At 37.4% G+C, this 19980-nt stretch overlaps 1 long non-coding RNA gene across 1 annotated transcript in view; it reads right to left on the bottom strand.

Moving 5' to 3' along the window:
- Window positions 1-19132, bottom strand: part of LOC114893134 — a 59395-nt gene extending 40263 nt beyond the window's left edge. The window contains exons 1-2 of the long non-coding RNA XR_003792836.1: window positions 18965-19132; window positions 6642-6740 (exon numbers count right to left, since the gene is read on the bottom strand). This is a non-coding gene — a long non-coding RNA (uncharacterized LOC114893134). The remainder of the gene's footprint in view (window positions 1-6641; window positions 6741-18964) is intronic.
- Window positions 19133-19980: the final 848 nt, after the last annotated feature.

The raw sequence follows: 19980 nt of genomic DNA, 5'->3' as shown, positions 1-19980 counted from the left end.
CTTAAAGAAAAAAAAACTGTCAACCAAGAACTCTATATCCAGCAAAGCTATTTTTCAAAACTGAAGGCAAAATAAAGACTCCCCCAGAAAAACAAAAACAGAAAATTTATTGTTAGAAGGCCCATTTTGCAAGAAATAGTAAACAAAGTTCTTCAGGCTGAAAGCTAGTAACCTAAGACAGTAATTCAAATCCACACAGACAAAAAAACAAAAAAGAGAAAGAAAACCACAGTTAAAGGTAATAACAGAATAAACTGTATAAATGCATATTTTTCTCATTTCTAAGTGATTTTAAAAAAACAATTGTATAAAATAACATGTATATAGAAATGTAGAAATGTAATGTATGTGTAATATATTTGCTGATAACAGCAAACGGAGGTGGATATGAACAAAGTTGTATAGCTTAGGAAGTGACCACAGATGGTAAAGTATCATTGAGTCTGTGACATTAATAAATATGTCTAATAATAATACCACAAAAGGAGGAGAAGGGAAGAGTTATACAGTGTAACGTTCCTATTTGTCACTGGAATTAAGCTAATATAAATCCAAAGCTGACTCTTAAGATGTATATGGCAAACTCTAGAACAACCACTAAAGAAAAAAAGAAAACCTAAAAAAATATTATAGTGAAAAATAATCATTAGAGAAATAAAAATGCTACAAATCTAGTGTAGGCTCATAGAGATAAGAGTTTTTCTCAGAACCAGGTGGGCCACTGGGCATCATCCCTAAGGAATCTTGCCAAAAGTGTTCCCACGGGGTCCAGTGATCTCTAGGGAACTAAAAAGAAATGCAGACCTAGGGCAGTATGGAATAGGCAAGGAGGAAACAGAACACACACATCCACGCACTTACAAGACTTGCTTGCCTGAGGATGAACAGAATGCTTGTCAGGACTTACCCCTCTCGTTTGACCAGTATAGTCCTAAAACAGTGTATAACAAAGACGTACCCAGAGACACCGCTCCAAGCTGAAGTTCCACACTCTAGCACAAATCAGAAGCCCCTGGAGGGCGTGTTCAACCACAGATTGCTGGCCCCACCCCCAGAGTTTCTGATTTGGTAGATCTGAAGCGGGGCCCAAGAATTTGCATCCCTAACAAGTTCCCAGGTGATATTGATAGTGCTAGTCCAGGCCTGCCCTAAAGTGTGAAGCCCATAATGGATAAACAAAACAAAATAAAATAGTTCCACCTACAGTTTCCAAACTGTAGGCCATAGCGTAAAATGTAAGAACCTACTTCGAGATGAATTGGTGTGGTGAGCACAATAGGAGAATAAGCTGCAAGTATAGTGAACATCTAATCATTTTGCTACCCCAAATCAATTCACTCTCCTTCTGGTAACTGTACCCCAATTTTCCTCCGGGAAATACTTTTCTCTCTCATTTTTAGTCCATGTGGTTCGGAAGGACTTAATGATCTACCTCTGCCTCAGGGAAAGGAATTTGACCCAGGCCAAACCAATAAGGGCTTCACATTTTCCCACCTCCAGTGATTACTTCAGAGATGGATAATCAAATTAAGATTTAAGGAGACATTCTGAGACACTTCAGAGGAGAGAGAGAGAGGCTCTTTTTCTGTTAGATTTGAACCTGGAAAAGCTTAGGTCTGCAGTTGCCACTGACCACCACGTGGAGCTTAAAAGTGAAGCCAGTTTTGAGGTGAAGCAAGAGTTGGAGAACAAGCAGATCTTGCTGTTATCATTTGAGCTCTGGATCAAACACACCTGAAACTTGTATTGTCCTGTGAACGAATGAAAATCCTTTTTCCTTTGAGCCAGCGACTGGGCTTCATCATTTGCAATTTAAAAAAGGAAGGGAGATACTAGGACAATTTAGTAACCAAGTGAATAGACAAAGCAGACAAGCTATATGGCGTATTATGGGAGACAATGGGCATTTCTGTGGAGAGTTATGAAGGGAGGCATTCTACCTGCTAACAGGGCAGGCTTCTGAAGGGTATTAGACCAAGATTGTCAGGACCTAGAGAGTGTGACCACATAAGTACACAGACAGAAATAAAGGTATGAAGATTCTTCCAAATCTGATGTTCAGAGGACTGTAGGAGGTAAATAAGAGGGCAGGGACTTGGAACCAACAAGGGACCCAGGGACAGCCTAGGAGCGTCCTGGGGCCCAGTTTGATGGACATCAAGGTGACTCACAGGTCAACTTATACATCTGCCCTCTGCCTTCCCGCTTTGTTAACTCTCTGACCTCTGGTCCTACCGTTCTCTTCTTGCCAGCTCCAGTCCAGACATAGTAGCATCCTCACGTGTCTTCCAAGTACACCAAATATACTCCCACCTTGGGACCCCTGCACTTGTTTCATGTTCCTGGGAGGCTCTTTCCCCAGATATCTGCATGGCTGTTTTCTTCATTTCCTTCAGGCCTCTCCTCAAATGTCAACTTATTAGACAGGTCCTTCTGGATCAGTCTATACGAAATAGCAAAACTGACCACCAACCTCGCTCATCCTAAGCCCCTTTCCTACTTTCTCTTTCTCCACAGTGCTTAACACTATCTGGCCCGCTGTATAGGTACTATTTATTTGTTAATTGCCTTTCCTTAATAGAATGTAAGCACTGTGAAGGAACAGACTTGTGTTTTTTGCTGCTATATCCCTGATACCTAGAACAGTCTAGATCACAGTATGTGCTCAATAAAATATTGTGGAAGAAAGGAAGGAAGCAAGATTCAGCAGCCATAATTGGGACACTGAATCCTAAATCTGTGTGAGGGTCTCTATTATTATCACCACTTAATGAGACTGAAGTGGAAGCTTGCCTCCCTCAGGGTGCCACACTCTGCTTCCTCCTACCTACCCCATTACCACCCTCTGACTACCACTGAACCCCTGCTAAGATAATAAAGTTGTTCATTGATAGGTTTAAGGTATAATTTATTTTAGATGTCTGTGCAATTTTTATTCTGTTTAGTAAGGATTTTCTTAGTGCCTAGGATATGTATTAACTATACTATTGTGCTAGGAGCTGCTGGAGCTACAGATATTAGAATAATGTGGACAATGCCTGATGAAGTTATAATCTCATTTACAGCAATCCAGAAAGGATTGTTGGAGATCTAAAAGCCTTCAAAACTCAAAGAAATGCAGTTATGGTCACATAAAAAGTGGAAATTTATATCTGAGAATAAGAGGTCTTATCCCCACCTTCAGTGGTAGGCTAGAGCTGGCTACAGCAGCTCAAAAAAGCCATCGATTTTTCAGGAACTTTGCAGGCCAGCTGTTAAACACAACCACTATTTAAAATTAAATTACCTAAACTGCAATCAAATAGATTATATTAAAAACAAAGGTAGTAAAAATAAGTAAAATCATCACTTTCTTATGATTTTATTACACCTTACTGTTATTTATGCTCTCAAGGTTGTTTACGTCTATTATTATCATGGGAACACTATATAATGGTGAGCTACTGAGCATCCCTTCCCAACTCCGCATTCGATATCACATTGGATGCCTGGAATCTGCCATGGTGAAAGTATTTACACCATGGAAATCAGCAAATTGCTACAAATCAGGGCTTAATTTATTGTTTTGATGATTGTCAAGACTTAAGAAAGTGACGGAGGAGCTGTTAGTAGTGTTGATTAGAATTAAAAGTGTGTCATGTCTGTAGCTGTCACATTGTGAAAATTCAAAATGTTCTTCTATTTGAAAGTATTTGAAAATTGTTACCTGAGTCAGCAAAAATGTAACTTACATCACTGAGAAATAAATGAAGTTTCAAAATACATTTTTGTTTTTTCACTATATTGATGTTGTAACATGACATTCATGTCATAACTGTACCTGCTCATCAACTGAAATCATAGTTGACTAGGGACAAAAATGTTTAGCAGAAATCAATGAAAGCATTCTGAATAATGAAGAGGATTTTATACTTTATTTTATTTCTTATAAAGAGTATGCTACCCAACATTTATATCAGAAAAATTGATAATAAGCTAATGTATATACACACTGGCATACCTTTTTTCAGCAAGCTGGGTGTTAAATATTTCCAGCACACTACTGCCCACCCTCCTCCCCTTACCTGTATTATACCATGTATATTAAGTCACTTTGTATGACTTAATAAGAAATGTAAATTAAGTCTCTATGCTGACTTCCTAGCACAGAGCTCCTAAAACCTTTGTAATTTCCTGAATGATAGGGGGAATAGAAGTATCATTTGTTTTATAATTTTTTTTTCTACATTCCAGGTTCCAGACACATTTACATTTCCCAGCCTTTCTTTCAGTTAACTTGGGCTGTGTGAATGGTGCTACCCAATGAAATGTGCACGGATGTGACATGTGACCTTACAGACCAAGACAATTAAGAGCCGATATGTCTCCTTCCTTTCTCTTCCCCTGCCTGCTCAACCCTGGAGGACACCTGTTCCAGCTGGCATAGTTACGAGATGAAAGCAGCCCAGGTCACTGAGTCATCTTTTGGATGAGAGCCACACAGGAATGTCATCTAAGCCATATTAAACTTTGAGTATGAAGTAAACTTTTATTGGGTCAAGCCACTGATATTTTACATGTTTGTTACACAGCGTATGGTACACCTATTAGACTCCAATTTATACCAATATGAAATAATGTTAAAAAAATAAGAAATTGAAATATAATGATAAATTTATGTACATAATGTAACATAACAAGGCTTTGGAACCAGGATACCTAATTCAAATACCAATTCCACTAGGGTTAGAGCTTAAACACGCGACCGACTTGGGTAAATTACTTAACCACTCTGTGTTTCTCATGTGCAAAATAGGGGTTATTAAAATGGGGCAGTTGTGATGAGTAAATGTAACTAAATCTCTATGTTGGCATATATTGAGTTTATACATAATGGGCCATGTATGTGAATAATAAATTACATTTGCCAACATAAAAAAAGTTTTTAGGGCTTCCCTGGTGGCGCAGTGGTTGGGAGTCTGCCTGCCGATGCAGGGGGTGCGGGTTCGTGCCCGGGTCCGGGAGGGTCCCATGTGCCGCGGAGCGGCTGGGCCCGTGAGCCGTGGCCACTGGGCCTGTGCCTCCAGAGCCTGTGCTCCGCGGCGGGAGGGGCCGCAGCGGTGAGAGGCCCGCGTACCGCAAGAAAAAAAAAAAAGTTTTTACTGTCATTCACTCAAGTTTATTAAACAAACAACAAACATATTTAATGAAACCATACAGCTAACACTAAACTAGATTCTGAGCATACAAAGATGAATGAAATATGGCTCTATTTTCATAGAGCTCACAACTTAGAGGAGCCAGCCATACTAATGTGATTAATGACAACCATAGAGAACCATGTTCTGGGTTTCACAACTATATCTTGTTCCAAAAATATTTAATTTCCAGTGCCTTCTGGGATGCAACTTGAGAATTTTTGGCATAAATAACCTAGCATATATTGCTCATGTGGTAGAAAGAACATCAGTCTCCCAATTGACTTCCTGGACTCAGTTTCTCCTCTCTCCAAATTTTCTAGGCTGCCTCTTAGGACACAGATCTGATTAAGTTATTCTAATACTTAAAAATCTTTAATATTGCCTATAGAATAAAATATTGTAGAGTAGAAAGACTTACCTGCAGCCCCAAACCATGTGCATCTAGCATCCTTTCATGTAGGAGAATCGGTGAGATATAGTCTAAATAGATATAGTCTGGACTAGAAACCCTTAATGTAGATCTAAATTCTGCCTCTTATTGTCTTTGTAACCTTGGGTGAGAAACTTAACTTCTCTAGATCTCAGTTTTCCCATCAATACAAAGGAGATGTTACTTATTCTTGTTCTTTATACCTAACAAGGCTTCTATGAGCAGGATGACAGCATGTGTCACGATTTATGATGCATAAAATATAAAGATACACACACACAAATAGGCAATGCTTCTGAAACTTTAGTGTAGGGGAAAAAATTCCTCTGGGGATGTTGTTAAATACATATTCATCCAAGCACCTTCCCCAGGAATCATGATTCAGTAAGTCCAGTGTACAGATTGATAACCTGACGTTTTGCTAAGTACTCCAAGTGATTCTGATGCGGGTGGTCCATAGAAGCACACTTTGAAAAACACTGATGGAAAGTATTATAAATTCCAGAAGGAAGAGTCCTGACTAATGTAAATATTACTTGACCCAACAAAAATATATCTTCATCAATATCTTTATTTTTATCTTTATTCCAAAAATGGAAACTGTTTTCAGACTTCTAGCAAACTGGAAATAGATATATTTATTGAGAGACCCAGAAAGTTTCATCTCATTTTAGTCTTTTCACTTCATTTTAGTCCTTGGAAAAAATTTAAAAATATACATTTACTCCCAATTTAATGATAAGGAGACTGAGGCTTAGATATTGTAGAAACAAATTTCAAATCTCTGGTGCCATTTGGAATGGAATTTGAGAACTTTTAGAGCCTGAGTATAAACCCATGGCCTTTCTATTTCTCATGGCTGCCTCCTAGATGGAGCCAGAATTGGCCAGAAGCCAGACTTTGTAGAGCTCTTGAGGTGTAAAGGTGGCTATTATCAGTCCTGATGAACTTCAGCTCATCCCAAATCAATATTTTTCCATTACCGGCTCTGCCTCCAGACATTTTTGTATTTGAAACATTGAAAATATTACCTCTATTGTAGTTACTTCTCTTCTCTGTATTGACCACGTAACCCAAGGCAGCTCATGCGTGGGGGAATGGGGGTTGCAGCTGTCCCTAAGAAGGCAGCCCTGTTAAGAGATTCAGAGGAGTCTGTTGGTGATCATTCTTGATGTCACTTTTTCCAGTAGAAATTCCAAATAAAGGGCCTTCCTATCTTGATAGTGAGAAATGTAAATAAGGAGCTGACTATGTATGAATAAATACATATGTTTCCTAAAAGCCCTTTGGCAAAGACAAAATTAAGCTATTTAAAGATCTCACACTTTTGCCACCCAATTGTTCTTTGTTTTGTTTTAAACTACTAATAAAATAAATGAGAAAGTATCATTAAATTTTCTGACCAAAGTACACAGACATCTTAATAAAAAGAGAGAATTTACCTGTCAAACCTAGTTTACCTTAATATTGCAATTAATAGCTCTAATTAAGCACTCTAAGATGCAGAGGTGCATGATAATATAGAAAAAATCATTTTCATATACAAAAATAATAATGCCAAGATAGTCTGAAATCCAAATAAATTTTTAATAGATGGAAGCATTCATATTTTTATTTACTCCTAGGTGTCTGCTTGAAGCTAAGTGGTTACCATGCATTAACAGAAAAACTTCCAGGAAATGAGGCAAAGTAATAAAAAAAGAAAATACAGAAAAATATTTTAAATATAGGGAAAAAATCCCATACACCATCCTATAACCCACTATCCACACGCACACACACAAAAAGCTATGACAGATGTGCAGCAGAAACTGAGGGACATTTTCACTTGGGCTAATCTGAGCTAACAGCTGTTATTAGGCCTGACTCTGTAACACTTCTGTCATCACTTCTAAAAACCAGCTTTTCGAATGTGGAAAGGGGAATTTGCAAATAGAGAGGAAAACTTTAGGAATATAAATTTGTCTGTTATCAATACTGAAGTTCATCACCTTTTAAACTCACAATCAATATTTTTCCATTACCAGCTATGCCTCCAGACATTTTTATATGGAAGCATTGAAAATATCACTTCTATTGTGGTTATTCTGCTTTACTATATTGACCACATTTTTGAAGGCGCTCATATAGAATTTTGAAATTCTTGTATTGCAGATAGGCTTCAAATGAATATATCTCAACATATTAATGTTCTGGTGACTATTTATGTAGTGATAAATAAATAGCACAGGCTTTACAGTCAGATGGTCCAGATTTAAATACCACCCTTACGATTTTGTGACACTGGACAAATTGTTCAAGCTCTTTGAGCCTCTATTTCCTTCTTTGCAAAATGGGATAATAATAGCATCTACCAATATCAAGGATGTCTTGAGGATTAAATAGTATACGTATGTGTATATATATACACATATGTATATATGAGGCATATGTATGTGTGTGCACGTATGACTTTAAGCCATGCCTACTACATCATACACATTTTTTTAGCGGTTAGATGCTGTCGCTGTTTATTATTAGTGTCATTACAAAACTACGATACAACTTAGCCTACAGACCAGACTGGAGCACTGATTAATTTAAAATTTGTATCTCTGTAAAACTTAACTCATGAGAAAACTCCAGATAAACATATTTCTTTCTTTTTTTTTCACTGAGCATTGTTTTGAGGAAGTTAAATTTACTGCACGGACTGACTGACTGGTGCTGTGTACATGCATAGGGAATATGATTATGACTCATCTCAAAGCTGTTTTATCAAATTCAGCTCTCCGTCATGAATAAGAGGACATCAAAGATTTCTACAATCTTATATTCAGTTTGTGGCAACCAGGGAGATTTGGTTGGATAATTACTTTAATGACTTATTTCAATTTGTGCTTATCCAGTATTTAAGCAGAAGGTAGCATTCTTTTCTGCATTCTTTGATGAGGGTTATACTGGGCTGGGACTAAGTTCCTTAAGTCTCTGAGTTGACTTGATTGTTAGCATGGGGGGAGTGAGATGTGGTTTTCCAAAGGAGATAAAGATATTATGTTTTCAACCAATTTTTCTAGAAACTAAAGGGCCATATTCTTTTACCATTACTAATGCAATTTCATTTTTGTCTTCACTAAGAAAAATACATAGTTTGTATAGGAAATAAACATAGCTACAGATTATTCTTCCTTTTGCTAAATAAAAATAATCCCAACTCTTCTTTCTCTGACATACTATTCTTTTCGAAATAGCTCTTCTAACTCTGACCTTTTTCATCTATCAGATATTGATTTTTTTTCAGCATTTAATGGAATGAAAATTAAGTTGCTCACATTGTATAAAATAAAGTAAAATCACCTTGGCTCCTTATTTGGATAAAATATGTTTTCAGATACCAACATATCCAAGTGGGTCAGCTCTAGCTTGGGAAGAAATACGGTTTTTCATTACCTCTTTCTAAGTCCACAGGAAGGACTAAGTGTGAGCTTTAACAGGGACAATCAAATATGTGGATTCTTGTATTACTTTTTATATTTCTCAGAAGCCCAGTGATAACTTTTTCCATATCTTTAAATTCAGCATGGTCATGAGGCTAAAATCTGAACCCTGGCTCTTTATCTTGCCTTGTCATTTGACATATTTTAACAATGCATTAATTTTAGGTGATTAACAAAAAGCAACTGAAATGTACAGGATAATAGAATAATAAGGCAACTGATAGCATTCTTCCTGCCAGATAAACATGCCTCACAGAAGGCTTAACTGTCAGATACCTACAGTTTCAGCTGTTTGAGAGAGTTCTGATAATAGCCTGAAATGTCAAAATTCAGCTGCCAACAGTAAGCTGCCAGCTTTCAAAATGCTCTATGGAGTGCTTGTCCCTTAGGGCATGAATTCCAAGGAGCAACTGAGCTGCCATACAACCTGACAGCTCTCTCTCTCTGGGAGAGGCTTGCATCTGTGCAAATCTAGTACTGCAGCTCTAAAATGAGGAGCTGTGATTGGAGCACAACCTCTCACAAAATAGCACAGAGGCTAGATAGTCAAAAGCCTTTTCAGGTCTCAGGAAATGAAGCTAACTTCAGCTACACTAGTTTGATCGCAGCTGGGCAGAAAGCACTCAGGCACTACTTCGGCCAAGATTCTCAAGGTGGAAAATGATATCCTGGGACCGCTCCTTCCTCACTGGTGACCCTGCTAAGTATAAGCAATTTTCCCAATTACAACTGCAATTTCTCATCAAGCATTACATAACCCATATCATTTCATCTTCCTAAAATAAATTATTCACATTGTTTGGGAATTCATCTGGGAGCTGCAGATCAAATGCCCCATTTGCTACTAAATTACTGTTAACATTTTTCTTTTTTTTCTGATTTATTAACTGTTTACACAAAATATTGCTTGGATATAATACATTTTCCTCAGTGTAGTTTTTCTGTAAAAAAAATTACATCTTTATTTTCCTTTGAATCCTCAAGGACAAGTTAAAGATTCTCTTTGGCCCTGAAAAAAGTAGACTACCACCCTCAAAAACTTTCCATCATATACAAAAAATTTCTCAACTGATACTGTCCCATCAAAGCCTTGAATGCACAGGATGCTATTCTGTGAAGGCAGAGTAGTGTGATGGAAAGTAGTCTGACTGTGGGGTTTGTATGCCAGCTCCTCTACTTCCTAGCTATGTGACAAGAGGCAAATTATTTTCTTCTCTTGGTCTAACTGTCTTCATCTCTAACATGAACATATTGGGTTTATTTATTTATTTATTTGAATTTTAGAATTTTATTTATTTTTTATACAGCAGGTTCCTATTAGTTATCCATTTTATACATATTAGTGTATATATGTAAATCCCAATCTCCCAATTCATCACACCACACCACCCACTCCCCGCCACTTTCCCCCCTTGGTGTCCATACATTTGTTCTCTACATCTGTGTCTCCATTTCTGCCCTGCAAACCAGTTCATCTGTATCATTTTTCTAGGTTCCACAAATATGCGTTAATATACGATATTGTTTTTCTCTTTCTGACTTACTTCACTCTGTATGACAGTCTCTAGGTCCATCCCTGTCTCTACAAATGACCCAATTTCGTTCCTTTTTATGGCTGAGTAATATTCCATTGTATATATGTACCACATCTCCTTTATCCATTTGTCTGACGATGGGCATTTAGGTTGCTTCCATGACCTGGCTATTGTAAGTAGTGCTGCAATGAACATTGGGGTGCATGTGTCTTTTTGAATTATGGTTTTCTCAGGGTATATGCCCAGTAGTGGGATTGCTGCGTCATATGCTAGTTCTATTTTTAGTTTTTTAAGGAACCTCCATACTGTTCTCCATAGTGGCTGTACCAATTTACATTCCCACCAACAGTGCAGGAGGGTCCTCTTTTCTCCACACCCTCTCCAGCATTTGTTGTTTGTAGATTTTCTGATGATGCCCATTCTAACTGGTGTGAGGTGATACCTCATGGTAGTTTTGATTTGCATTTCTCTAATAATTAGTGATGTTGAGCAGCTTTTCATGTGCTTCTTGGCAATCTGTATGTCTTCTTTGGAGAAATGTCTGTTTAGGTCTTCTGCTCATTTTTGGATTGGGTTGTTTGTTTTTTTAATATTGAGCTGCAGGAGCTGTTTATATATTTTGGAGATTAATCCTTTATCTGTTGATTCGTTTGCAAATATTTTCTGCCATTCTGAGGGTTGTCTTTTCGTCTTGTTTGTAGTTTCCTTTGCTTTGCAAAAGCTTTTAAGTTTCATTAGGTCCCATTTGTTTATTTTTGTTTTTATTTCCATTATTCTAGGAGGTGGATCAAAAAAGATCTTGCTGTGATTTATGTCAAAGAGTGTTCTTTCTATGTTTTCCTCTAAGAGTTTTATAGTGTCCGGTCTTAAATTTAGGTTTCTAATCCATTTTGAGTTTATTTTTGTGTATGGTGTTAGGGAGTGTTCTAATTTGATTCTTTTACATGTAGCTGTCCAGTTTTTCCAGCACCACTTATTGAAGAGGCTGTCTTTTCTCCATTGTATATCCTTGCCTCCTTTGTCATAGATTAGTTGACCATAGGTGTGTGGGTTTATCTCTGGGCTTTCTATCCTGTTCCATTGATCTATATTTCTGTTTTTGTGCCAGTACCATATTGTCTTGATTACTGTAGCTTTGTAGTATAGTCTGAAGTCAGGGAGTCTGATTTCTCCAGTTCCATTTTCTTCCCTCAAGACTGCTTTGGCTATTCGGGGTCTTTTGTGTCTCCATACAAATTTTAAGATTTTTTGTTCTAGTTCTGTAAAAAATGCCATTGGTAATTTGATAGGGATTGCATTGAATCTGTAGATTGCTTTGGGTAGCATAGTCATTTTCACAATGTTGATTCTTCCAATCCAAGAACATGGTATATCTCTCCATCTATTTGTATCATCTTTAATTTCTTTCATCAGTGTCTTATAGTTTTCTGCATACAGGTCCTTTGTCTCCCTAGGTAGGTTTATTCCTAGGTATTTTATTCTTTTTGTTGCAATGGTAAATGGGAGTGTTTCCTTAATTTCTCTTTCAGATTTTTCATCATTAGTGTATAGGAATGCAAGAGATTTCTGTGCATTAATTTTGCATCCTGCAACTTTATTAAATTCATTGATTAGCTCTAGTAGTTTTCTGGTGACACCTTTAGGATTCTCTATGTATAGCATCATGCCATCTGCAAACAGTGACAGTTTTATTTCTTCTTTTCCAATTTATATTCCTTTTATTTCTTTTTCTTCTCTGATTGCAATGGCTAGCACTTCCAAACCTATGTTGAATAATAGTGCGAGAGTGGACATCCTTGTCTTGTTCCTGATCTTAGAGGAAATGCTTTCAGTTTTTCACCATTGAGAATGACGTTTGCTGTGGGTTTGTCGAATATGGCCTTTATTATGTTGAGGTAGGTTCCCTCTATGCCCACTTTCTGGAGAGTTTTTATCATAAATGAGTGTTGAATTTTGTCAAAACTTTTTCTGCATCTATTGAGATGATCATATGGTTTTCATTCTTCAGTTTGTTAATATTTGGTGTATCACATTGATTGATTTGTGTATATTGAAGAATCCTTGCATCCCTGGGATAAATTTCACTTGATCATGGTGTATGTATGATGCTTTTAATGTGTTGTTGGATTCTGTCTGCTAGTATTTTGTTGAGGATTTTTGCATCTATATTCATCAGTGATATTGGTCTGGAATTTTCTTTCTTTAACATGAACAACATTGGTGTTAGCACCAATTTTGGTAACCACTATAAAAATGAAATTAATACATAGAGTGTTTACGCCACTGCTAGACTTTTAGTAAATGCTTATAAATATTAACTATTCTTTTTTACTTATTTAAAGTAATTATCCTGATTTGATCTTTTCAGGAATTCTGTATTTTAAACAAAATAATAGAGTCTGCAAACTGTGCAATTATGTTACTTTTGGAATGTGTGTTACTAATATCGCCATGAAAACTAACCATTAATCTGTCAAGGATTGGTAAATTTTTGAAGCCCATGCATGTATCTAGGAAAGGAAGAATTTTCCAGTTTACTAGGGAAGCATCAGTAGAAACCACAGAGTTCCAGTTCTTACCTGTACAACTGAATATCCTCTGAGGGCCTGCCCCAACCATCCTATCACAAGAAACTGTTATTCTGTTACACCACCTCATTTATTTCCTTTATAGATATACAAGTATCTGAAATTGCCGCTTTTATTTATTTTTTCTAATTGAAGTATATTTGATTTACAATATTATATGTTTCAGGTGTACAGCATGGTGCTTCAGTATTTTCACAGATTATACTCCATTAAAAGCAGTTTCAAGATAATGGCTATAATTCTCTGTGCTATACAATATATCCCAGTTGCTTATCAATTTTATACATAGTAGTTTGTATCTCTTAATCCCATACCCTTAACTTGTTCCTCTCCCCTTCCCTCTCCCCACTGGTAACCACTGGTTTGTTTTCTATGTCTGTGAGTCTGTTTCTGTTTTGCTATGTACATTCATGTGTATTATTTTTTAGATTCCACATATAAGTGATATCATACAGTAATTTATTTTTCTCTGTCTGAGTTATTTCACTATGCATAATATTCTCCAGGTCTATCCACACTGTTGCAAAGGGAAGAATTTTATTCTTTTTTGTGGCTAGCATTCCCTTGTATTATAGAGTGTTCCACCCTCTTCAATTTTTTGGAATAATTTGAGAAGCATAAGTATCAATTCTTTATATGTTTGGTAGAATTGCCCTGTGAAGCTGTCTGGTCCTAGGCTTTTGTTTGCTGGGAGGTTTTTTTTGTTACAAAATCAATTTTACTACTAGTGATTGATCTGTTCAAATTATCTGTTTCTTCTTAATTCAGTCTTGGCAAGTTGTATACTTCTAGAAATTTGTCAATTTCTTCTAGGCTGTCCAATTTGGGAGCACATAACTGTTCATAGTAATCTCTTGTGATTTTTTTGTATTTCTGTGATATTGACTGTTATTTCTCCTTTCATTTCTTGTTATTTTATTTATTTGGGTCCTCTCTCTTCTCTTCTTGATGAGCCTGGCTAAATGTTTATCAATTTCGTTTATCTTTTCAGAAAAACCACCTTTTGGTTTCATCAATCTTTTCTATTTTTAATCTCTATTTTATTTATTTTCTCTCAGATCTTTTTATTTCCTTCCTTCTGTTGTCTTTGAGGTTTGTTTGTTCTTTTTCTAATTCCTTTATGTGGTAGATTAGGCTGTTTATTTGAGATTTTTCTTGTTTCTTAAGAAAGGCCTGTATCACTGTAAACTTCCCTCTTAGAACTGCTTTTGCTGCATCCCATCGATCTTAGAGTGTTTTGTTTCCATTTTCATTTATCTGGAGGTATTTTCTGATTCCCTCTTTGATTTCTTTATTGACCCATTGGTTTTTTAGAAGCATGTTGTTTAGCCCCACATGTTTGTTCTTTTTCCATTTTTCTTTCTGTAATTCATTTCTAGTTTCATACTGTTGTGGTTGGAAAAAATGCTTGATATAATTTCTATCCTCTTAATTTTGTTGAGGTTTGTTTTATGGCCTAGCATGTGATCTATCCTGGAGAACATTCCATGTGCACCTGAAAAGAATTTATATTCTTCTATTTGGGGATATAATGTCCTGTAGATATCTATTAAGTCCTGCTGTCTATTGTGTCATTTAAGATCACTGTTGCCTTATTGATTTCCTGTCTGGATGATCTGTTCATTGATGTAAGGGTGTGTTAAAGTCCCCTACTATTATTGTATTATTGTCAGTTTCTCCTTTTATGTCTCTTAGTATTTGCTTTACATATTTAGGTGTTCCTGTATTGGGTGCATATATGTTAATGAGCGTACTTTCCTCTTCCTGTATTGATCCCTTTATCATTATGTAATGCCTTGCTTTGTCTTTTGTTATAGTTTTTGTTTTAAAGCCTATTTTTTCTGATATGAGTATTGCTACCCTTTTTTCTTGTTGTTTCCATTTGCATTAAATATCTTTTTCTACCCCCTCACTTTCAGTCTGTGTGTCTTTTTCCCTTAAGTGAGTCTCTTTTAGGCAGCATATAGAAGGGTCTTGGGGTTTTTTTGTTTGTTTGTTTTTTTAATCCAATCAGCCATCTACTGTCTTTAGATTGGAGCATTCAGTCCATTGACTTTGTTTTTTTATAAGTTTATTTATTTTATTTTTGGCTGCACTGGGTCTTCATTGCTGCGTGCGGGCTTTCTCTAGTTGCGGAGAGCAGGGGTACTCTTTGTTGTGGTGTGAGAGCTTGTTATTGCAGTGGCATCTCCTGTTGCAGAGCACAAGCTCTAGGTGCGTGGGCTTCAGTAGTTGTGGCACGTGGGCTCTAGAGCACAGGCTCAGTAGTTGTGGCACATGGGCTTAGTTGCTCCACAGCAGGTGGGATCTTCCTGGATCAGGGCTCAAACCTGTGTTCCCTGCTTTGGCAGGCAGATTCCTAACCACTGTGTCACCAGGGAGGTCCCTCCATTGACATTTAAAGTAATTATTGATATGTATGTACTTATTGCCATTTTATTTCTTGTTTTCCCATTGATTTTGTAGTTCTTCTCTGTTCATTTCTTCTTTTTGTTTCTTCTTTTGTGCTTTGATACTTTTCTTTAGTAGTATGCTTGTGTTCCTTTTTAGTTTTTGTGAACATATTGTAAGTTTTTGATTTGTGGTTACCATGCGGTTCATACATGTTGACCTATAACTATATCTACTTATTTTAAACTGGTGGTCATTGAAGTTCAAACTCTAAAAGATCTACATTTTTTTACTCCCCTCCCCCACATTTTGTGTCTTTGATATTATATTTTACATCTTCATTTTAAACCTTTAACTGTTTATTGTAGTTATAGTTGATTTACAATTTTTTGTCTTTTAATCTTCAGACTGGCTTATTTAAGTGATTGATCTTCAACCCTTACCACATATATGCATTTCCTAGTGGGATTTTCCCTTTCCTGTAGATTCTTCTTTTCCACTTAGAGAAAAACCTTCATATTTCTTTTAGTGTAGGTTTAGTATTGATGAACTCTTTTAGTTTTTGCTTGTTAGAGAAGTTCTTTATCTCTCCTATTCTAAACGATAATCTTGCTGGTAGAGTATTTTAGGTTGCAGGTTTTTCCCTTTCAGAATTTTGAATATATCATGCCACTCCCTTCTGGCCTGCAAAGTTTCTGCAGAGAAATCAGCTGATAGGCTTATGGGGATTCCCTCATATATGACTCTGTTTTCCTCTTGCTGCCTTTAGAATTCTCTTTGTAACTTTTGCCATTTTACTTATGATGTGTCTTGGTATGGGTCTGTTTGAGTTCTTCTTGTTTGGGAACCTGTGTGCTTCCTGTACCTGGATATCTGTTTCCATCTTCAGGCTTGGGAAATTTTCAGCCATAATTTCCTCAAATACATTTTTGATCCCCTTCTCTTTCTCTCTTCTCCTTCTGGGACCCCTATAATGCAAAGGTTGGTATGCTTAATGTTAACCTAGAGATCTCTTAAATTGCTTTCAATTTTTAAAATTGGTTTTTCTTTTTGCTGTTCTAATTGGGTGACTTCCATCATTCTATCTCCCAGAGCACTTATGCATTCTTCTGTACCACCTAGTCGGCTATTTACTCCTTCTAGTGTGTTTTTTTTTTTAATAAATTTATCCATTTATTTATTTTTGGCAGTGTTGGGTCTTCATTGATGCATGCGGACTTTCTCTACTTGTGGCAAGTGGGGGCCACTCTTCATCGTGGTGAATGGCTTCTCACTGCGGTGGTCTCTCCCATTGCGGAGCACAGGCTCTAGGCATGCAGGCCTCAGAAGCTGTGGCATGCGTGCTCAGTAGTTGTGGCTCACAGGCTCCAGAGTGCAGGATCAGTAGTTGTGGCACACAGCCCTAGTTGCTCTGCGGCATGTGGGATCTTCCTGGACCAGGGCTCGAACCCATGTTCCCTGCATTCACAGGTGGATTCTTAACCACTGTGCCACCAGGGCAGTCCCCTAGTGTGCTTTTTATTTAACTATTGAATTCGTCATTTCTGATTAGGTCTTTTTTTATATTTTCTAGTTCCTTGTTTAAGTGTTTACATTAATTCTTTTCCCTAACTCAGTTAACATTTTTATTACCTATGGGAAAGACTCAACTGTTGGACATAGAGGCAACCTGGTCCTGGGATAGAGCCTGGGTGGGGTGACTGTGGCCACTGTTGTCACTTACTCAAGCAGTGAACCAGAAGCAGCCCAGATATCTGATGATGGCAGCTCCAACATAGCTCACCTCCCAAAACACGCTGAAAGTCCATGTGGGCACTGCCAGCCCTGCAGAGCAGTTACACAACACAGCAACAGTGGCGGAGGCTATGGGCAGTGATCAGCTATGAAGGACAAAGGGAACTTACACCCAAGGCTGTGTCTGAGCTAAGCTATAGAGGCCTGCACAGGCAGCACATCAGACCTCTATATGTGCATGGGCCCCACTTGCTTTAGCACTCTCCCCTCTGGAGCAAGGGTCCCAGTGCAAAGAAAGGGAAAAAAATACCCTTAAAGGGAACGGTCAGGTTGGGCCCAACCCTCAAGGCTTCTGCTTCAGCAACTAGGGATTCAGACCCCACCCTCAGTAGGGCAATGATTGCCACCGAACACGGAGAAGTCTCACCTCACATCTGGCGCCAGTTCTAGCCCCCCCCGTCTCCAGCTCCACCCTCTACCAAAGTGATAGCTGCCAGCACACCCTGAGGAAAGATGTGACTTGTGTCCACATCAAATTTAGCTCTCCCACCAAAGGCACTGGGCACACACAGTCTGTATAGGGATGCTCCCACATAAGAACACCCCTTCAAGACTAGAATAGGTAACTGTTTCACCTAAGTTCATAAAGGCAGAGAAAGTTAAGCAAAATGAAAAGGCAGAGGAACTACTCTTAATTGAAAGAGCAAGAGAAAAACCCTGAAAAAATAATGAAACAGAAATAAACAATTTACCAAAGAACTGAAATCACCACTTTTAAATTTTAATTTGCTTACACCTTTATTTATTGTCACCCCCACACATTTTTCATGCATTTCTATTTCTACTTCTCTTTTCCATCCACAGAATTCATGGCAAAACATTCCTACTGCCAATTTGTTCCTCAACACCTTGCTCAAAGGAAGCAAAGCATGTGATCTACCCTTGCAGCATTCTCCTGCTGCCCATGTGAAGCCTCAATACTAATATGTGTGCGGCACCAAGAAAAGGCACAAGCTCTAATCATAGGAATCATAACTATAACAGCTGGTAACTATCACTGTCAAATTCCAAGTTTATGTACCACCATTGGATAGGTGGAAAGATGGTTGTAAAAATGGTTATTGCAGCTCTTGTTGCTCGTTCTCAGACTTATTTTAGGAATAAAAAGTACACTCTAAAATTAAACTACATTATTCTGATATTCAATTGGGTCATTTGTCTTTAATTCATTAATTAAGAGACGTTAAAGACAAATGAGTAAATTGGCTGTTAAATGTGAGGATCTCTAAACACCAATTTAAGACATTTGGTGACTCCTCTGCATCCACAGGTGCCTTGTATTTTCTATTTACCATAGGCTCACTTTCTTTTTTCTGATACTAGGGTGTAGAATGACAAAGTATAAAAGGGAATCTTTGGCCTTGGATTCAGACTCACAATTATTCCATGACAACTATGACAACCAAAGTGAGATCTAGTTTATTGGTCTGCACAGAGCATTTTCATATTTGAACTTAGATACACTCCTAGACAACTCTATATATTGAAATTACTGGTACACTAATATATTTGGTTAGCTTTCATTTGCAAGAGACCAAATTTAGAAAATATTTCTACAAGCATTACCTACCATATGAGGTCACTTAGTAGTGTTCAGTTGGCCAGTGGAAAATCTCAGATGAGTTCACTCACATATCTATGCTTTGACAAGGATGCCTGAAGGAAGGCTGTTGACCAGATCACCTTTACATGGCCTCTCCAGCATGGCAGTCTCAGGGCAGTGGACTTCTGACATGACAGCCCAGGGCTCCTAAAGGGAGGATACCAAGAGACCTGAGTAGAAGCTGCCAGTATCTTAAGGTTGACGTCTCAGAAAGCATCACTTATGTCATTTTATACTGGTCAAAGCAGACAGACAGCACTCCCAAATTCAAAGGAAGGGGACATTGACTTGAGACCCCTACCTCTCAATGGAAAGAGTGTCGAAGAATTTGTGGCTGTCTTTACTCTCCCATACAATCATTCCATGGTTTAAAAAATAACTATATAGCATCCACTAGTGAATTAGTGAAATGTGCTTTTACCACACATGATTACATACTTTATTAATAATCAAAAATATGCCTATGATAAAATATACACATTCTAAAATTTAAAATTAAATACAAAACATGATATAAGAAAAGTCTTTTTTCTGTCAATAAATAGAAATTAAAATTTTGAAGCAGATTGGTTTTTGTGATTGCTATGGGCTGAATTCTGTCCTCCCAAAATTCATATGTTGAAGTCCTAACTCTCATTACCTCAGAATGTGACTGTATTTGGAGATAGGGTATTTCAAGAGCTAACTAAGTTAAAGTGAGGTCATTAGGTTTAGCCCCAATCCAATATGACTGGTATTCTTCTAAAAGGGAGATTAGGACACAGACATGTACAGAGGGAAGACCATGTGAAGACATAGGGAGGAAATAGTGATCTACAAGCCAAGGAAAGAGGCCCAGAAGAAGCCAACTCTGCTGATATTAACCTTGGACTTCTAGCCTCCAGAGTTGTGAGAAAATAAATTTATATTATTTAAGCCACCCAGTCTGTAGTATTTTGTTATGGCAGCCTTAACAAGCTAATAAGTGATGCTTGGCTTTAGTA

The sequence above is a fragment of the Monodon monoceros genome, unplaced genomic scaffold (assembly GCF_005190385.1).
Source record: "Monodon monoceros isolate NGI ecotype Baffin Bay Population unplaced genomic scaffold, NGI_Narwhal_1 Super_Scaffold_12, whole genome shotgun sequence".
NCBI lineage: Eukaryota > Metazoa > Chordata > Mammalia > Artiodactyla > Monodontidae > Monodon > Monodon monoceros.
This window is presented reverse-complemented; position numbering and strand designations above follow the sequence as displayed.